This window comes from Theobroma cacao, chromosome 9 (assembly GCF_000208745.1).
Source record: "Theobroma cacao cultivar B97-61/B2 chromosome 9, Criollo_cocoa_genome_V2, whole genome shotgun sequence".
NCBI lineage: Eukaryota > Viridiplantae > Streptophyta > Magnoliopsida > Malvales > Malvaceae > Theobroma > Theobroma cacao.
The window spans coordinates 4132135-4138134 of NC_030858.1; the positions used below are offsets into that span (position 1 = coordinate 4132135).

The 6000-nt window shown below is 35.8% G+C and overlaps 1 long non-coding RNA gene across 1 annotated transcript; it reads right to left on the bottom strand.

The window, feature by feature from the left end:
• Window positions 2480–3749, bottom strand: LOC108663430. Its single transcript, XR_001929410.1, has 3 exons — window positions 3673–3749; window positions 3031–3173; window positions 2480–2632 (listed from the first exon to the last, which is right to left on the bottom strand). It is a non-coding gene; the product is annotated as an uncharacterized LOC108663430 (long non-coding RNA).

A 6000-nucleotide genomic window follows, 5' to 3' on the forward strand; every position in this document is an offset into this window, starting at 1 on the left:
CTACTTCCTTTATATGTTTTCCTTTGTCATTTTAAAATTTTTTTATATATATTCTTTTATTCTAATTAAGCTCAATTAATTATTCTCATATCTAAATAATAAATCCACCACAATACCACAAAGTTAACATTAGAGAAAGTAAGGAGTATACCTTCAATGGGCTGACAATAGCCCAACCCGAATAGCTTGCTTCAGTTGGCTCGCTGTTCAGTCTCCTGCCCAGTAACCTCCAGGTACAAAACTACGCTGTTTTGATGTCTTACCCTAAGTATAAAATGGCTTTTTTTCCACCCTTTTTCATTTTTTCCCTTCAAATTCTCTCTTTAGTAGCCGGATCTCTCTCCTCTCTCTCTACAAAAAATCTCACTTTTCTTCTCTCCTCTCTCTCTCACCGACGCTGGCTTTCTCAACCCTCTCTAGCTTGCCAGTCGCCGACCACCCAATAGCCTTCCCTTTCCTGGTGCCGTTCGAATCTCTCTCTCCTCCCTCTACCGGCAACCACCCAAATCAGCTTCAGATCTCTCCCAACGGTAACGTAAAACCCCATAGACTGCCCTCCTCTAACCGGCGACAAGAGGCCCGCAACTCTCCTTCCTTTGCTCACCCTCCAGCCGTGGCGCAAAACCCCCCAAAACCTTCTTTTTTAACCGACGGTAGGAGACTCAAGATTCTCCTCCCAAATTCGACGGCACCTAAAGTTTTCTATTATGATTTTGAGTTTTTCTTTCTTTGTTTTTTTTTTGTTTTTGGGTTTGATTGTGGATTTTTTTTTTTGCTGCTAGGAAGCTTGCTAGGGATTTTTTGGTGCTGGTTGCTAGGATTTTCTAGGGTTTTTGATTGCTCGTTCTTGGCTGCCGCTCTGCTATAGTGCCCATTCCCCTTTATACTCGGTTCTTGGCCTCTGGAAGGGGCACGCTCCCACTACTCTGCCAGACGTAAATTTTTCGCGTCTGGCAGGGTGAGGGTGGCGCCTGGCAGGGTGCGTCCGCACCCTGCCAATCGTACCTCTCTTTTTTTTTTATTTTTTTTATTTTTTTTATTTTTTGTCATTTTTATTCATTTTTTTGTTTATGATTTTTTTTAATTTTATTATAATTTTTATAGTGTCTACACTTACAATTCACTATTCTTATTCTTCACATATCTCAATCCATGATTCAGTGTACCTTTCACATACCTGATAATTCTTTTTACTACAATGAAATGTAAAGCTGATGGAGCCTGCATAAATCTTGAAAGAAGACTTGTAGAGAACATTATATCAGGCTTTATTGTTGACATGTACAACCAAGAACCAACCATACTCTTGTAAGTTTCTACATCAGCTTTTCCAGATCCATCTTCCTTGGTCAAATTGTTCCTAGCTGCAAATGGAGTATCAACTGCCTTACATGAATCCATACTAAATTTCTTTAACAAGTCTTTTGCATACTTTGACTAATGCAGAGCAATCTGATTAATAAGTTGCAGTATTTCCATTCCCAGAAAATATGACATAAGAACCAAATCTGTCATTTCAAACTCATTTAACATTTGTGCTTTGAAATATTCTAGATAAGTCTTGTATGGACCAATAATCAACATGTCATCAACATATAGTGCAACAATGAGCACTACTGATTCATTGACCTTTTTCACATACAAGGTATGCTCATTTACACTTTTTACAAACCCTTGATCATGAAAATGCTTGTCTATTCTTTTATAACAGGCCCTCGGAGCCTATTTTAAACCATAAAGTGCCTTTACCATTTTACACATTTTGTCCTCAGAACCTTCTTATACATATCCCTCTAGTTGTTCAGTGTAAATATCTTCATTCAGTATACCATTTAAGAAAGCTAACTTTATATCAAGATGATAAATCTTTCAGTTCTCTTTGGCAGACAACACATTAAGGAATCGAATAGTATCATGCCTTGCAACAGGTGCAAAGGTCTCAAAATAATCTATCCCATAGGTCTGAGCATAGCCTTTTACAACAAACCTGGCCTTATACTTTTTTATTGTCCCATCAGTATTTAATTTAGTTTTGAAAATCCATTTTACTCCAATGACATGTTGGTTTTCTGGTTTGTCAACCAAAATCCAAGTGTTGTTCTTCTCAATCAAGCCTATTTCTGCATTCATAGCAACTTTCTAGTTAAAATCAGACACAGCTTCATTGAAATCTATAGGTTCACCTACAGCCACATTGCATCTACTATATATGTGTCACGACCCAAATTTCGGGCCATGACAGATGCAAGGGCCCAATGGGCATAGCCCACTAAGCCCAAGCAACCCTATTTATGAAATTCTATTTCATCATTCTCACCATCATTTCTAATCACAAATCTTTATTCTCAACTATACGTATTTCGATAATAAACAAGACAACCAAATATTTATATTTGTACTAATCCAAAATATTGTCATTCATTGTCATCTCATAATGGCATCATCATATCACATATACATCTATTGTTTGTAGCCTAAATCTTAGCGATTTACATAGAGTGTAAATCCACATACAAAATTCTTGACGACCAGCGGAGTGATTTAGGTGAGGGCACAGCTACTGAATGCCATATACATACCAAGGGGTGAATACGAGTGGTCTCTTTAATCTCGATCCCAACTAGCTACAGATCTGAAAACATGCAATTTAAAAGAGTGAGTATAAACTCAGTGAGTGACCAAAGAAAAGAATAAGCAACGATAAGAAATGTTTTAGAAAACATGATGCACTTACGGTAAAACCATACAATTTAGTCTAAGTTTTGGTTAAAACCCCTTATCCCAAACTTTGAATGTTTAATCCTTCATGTTACAAGATCCATTATAAACCATGAAGTTGAATAGAATGAAAATTTCAGTAATGACCAAGCAAGACAAGCAAACAGAGGTTTTTCTCGTTGCAGCAAAGAGGTAGTCTTGATTTGCATATACTTCTGTTTTTCAAGCATAACTCCCACTACAGAAGTTCAATTGATATTATTTTTAGATCATTAGAAAGCGAAGAGGCTGGGCTACAACTTTGATGTTTACCACTTTGCCCAGTTCTGATCGGAAGGTGGTCAAAATCTTTGTCGAAGTGAAAGCATTGCACTAGAATCTTGGGACCACCCGAGAGTTTCTCGCTGCAGCAAGAACCAGGCCAGTGTAACCCCCCCTAACCCGAGAGTTTCTCGCTACAGTGAGAGACAAAGCAACTTAGTTAAAATGGGTCTTGTCATATTAAAAAAGCCATTTTCTTGCTAAAATGAAAAGTAATTTGGGAGCAATTAACAATGCCAACATACAACACAATCACAGATATTTTCATAAATTTTCTATAACATTTATATATATACATACATCATCATGCATATCATCCCGCCACATTCAGCTCATGTGCACTCCCTACACACACAATGCAATATCATCATCATCAGCTCATGTGCACTCCCACACCGCACATAGTCGGGTCCACATTATCACACAAAAAGAGCATACAAAGCATAATATACATATCAATAAAATGTGAGAACGCATGAACTATTCATATTATACATTTCACAAGATAGAAACATATCATCAAAAGCTTGTCCCCCAAATATATTTTTAAAGCAAAAACAATTGAAACTTTCAAATGATTTATTTAAACAAGTAGGCACTTCCCAAAATATTTTAAAATGCAAGTTCACTCACCAGTCTTTGTTCATGTTTTGGTGGGCTATAACTTCGATTAATGTTCCGAATAGAGGTGTGGGGTTTCGTTGGAACCTATCACATACAACAACATCACCATCAACCCAACTAGGCATTAATATCATTCCGAAAGTTATTTCCTAAATCAAGTTCTACTAGTCATCTCTAACTAACTTCCAACTACTACTAAATGGCTATTATTTGCACTACTCTAGTCACACTAAAAATGAATAAACAACCTCAACAATAAAACACTCACAAATCTAATTATTAGACATTATCAACAACTAAAGAGATTAACCTTAACTCATACTCACCTTTATAGTCTTTGTAGTTGAATTCTCTTTCAAAATTCTTTAAACTAATAAGGGAACTCACACTCTCTCTCTCTCTACACATCCAGCTAGTAAGTGAATGTACTAAAAAAAGACTTTTGAAAGCTGTTGAGATGTAAAAGTGGAAGAGCATGAAAAAACCCTATGAAGGAGTGGGCAAAAGCATGAAATTTAAGGTTAGTTTGAGAGGGTGATGGAAGCTTTGAGAAAAGCTTTCATGAAGGATGAAAGAAACGTGAGATGGGAGGAAGAAGAAGAAGAAGCTGCTGGAAAAATGAGGAAGCTGCTGAAGGAATGAGATATTTATGCTTAAAGTTTATCCAAGTTTCATACAATTTACCAAAATGCCCTTAACAAGGTGACTTTGTCTTCCTCCTATTATTTGTGCAATCTTTTTACTTCTTTGACATTAAGACAAAGTCCTTAATAGTCTAGAAATACTCGGATTCACGAAAATATAAAATTTTTTACCCGAGATGTAAAATGACCGTTTTACCCTTATTATAAAAATTATCAGTATTTCTATTTTCTTCATTTATTTATCATGATATACATCATTCATTTATTCCTTAGGCCTACTTAGGCCTTAATAATATTAGGAAATCTACTTTTAGGAGCTCACCAAGAAAATGATAAAATTACCCTTGGTTTGTGTTATCGCGTCTACTTTTAGTTACGGGTTTATAGAGGTCGAGGTTTCACAATATAAGGGTATTGGGTGTCACAATATGTCTTGTAAACATCTAGTTCCCCTTATTGCTAATCTTTAACTTCAATGTGCATAGGTTCCCCATCAGAATCCACCAAAGGATTAGTTGCATCAACCACTCGATTAATATCCTTTCTATCACTTTGATCTGTTCCCTCAATTTTTATTTTTTTCTAATTCTAATATTGCCCTTCATCTACAACTACATCCCTACTTATTGTCACTTTGTTTGATTCCATATTGTACACCCTATAACCTTTGGCTAATTCACTATAGCCAATAAGTACTGTAGTAATTGCCTTAGGATCAAACTTTGTTCGTTTTTCATGAAAAAATTTCACATAGCATATCGAACCAAAAATCTTCAAATAAGAAACAAAGGGTTTAAAGCCATACCACAATTCATAAGATGTCTTCTGTGATAGAACCCTTGTCACTATTCTGTTGAGAATATAATTTACAGTGTTAACTGCTTCAGCCTAGAATTTGTTTGGCATATTCTTCTGATATAATAGGCATCTTCCCATTTCAGCAAGTTTCCTATTCTTTCTTTATGAAGTTCCATTTTGCTGAGGGCTGTATGTGACTGTTACTTGGTGCTGGATACCAAACTCAGTCAAAATTTTGAAAAATTCAAAAGCAATATATTCAATACCATTATCACTTCTCAAGGTCTTTATGCTCTGTTCTGAGTGATTCTCCACTAATGCTTTGAATTTTAAAAAACTCACTAAGGCATCTGATTTCTTTTTGAGAAACTAAACCCAACAATATCTTGTATAATCATCGATGACCAGAATATAGTACTTATTACCATTTAATGAAGGAGTTTTCATGGGGCCACTTAAATCTGTATGCCCCAGTTTTAACTTTTGACTAGCTTTCCAAGTCCTTTCCTTTGGAAAAGATTTCTTTTCATTTTGCCAAACTGACGTATATTCATCAAGCATTTTAACAGTTGGTAAGCCATCAACTAGATCATCTACAGCCATCTTAGTCAACAAACCATAGTTCACATGCCCTAATCTTTTGTGCCAAAGTTCAAAAGGATCTAATTCACTGTAAAAAACTACTTGACTAGCATCCATCAGATTTAATGGGTAGCAATTATTCCTTATTTCTACAGTAATTATTTCTGCCCCTCTCAGATCATATATGGTACAATATTGATCTTTGAACAACAGTGCATAATGACTCATGGTTAGCTTTCCCACACTAAGTAGATTTTGATAAGCTTCAAAGACATAATAGACACTCGTAATATATTTCACTCCTGTGGGAGTC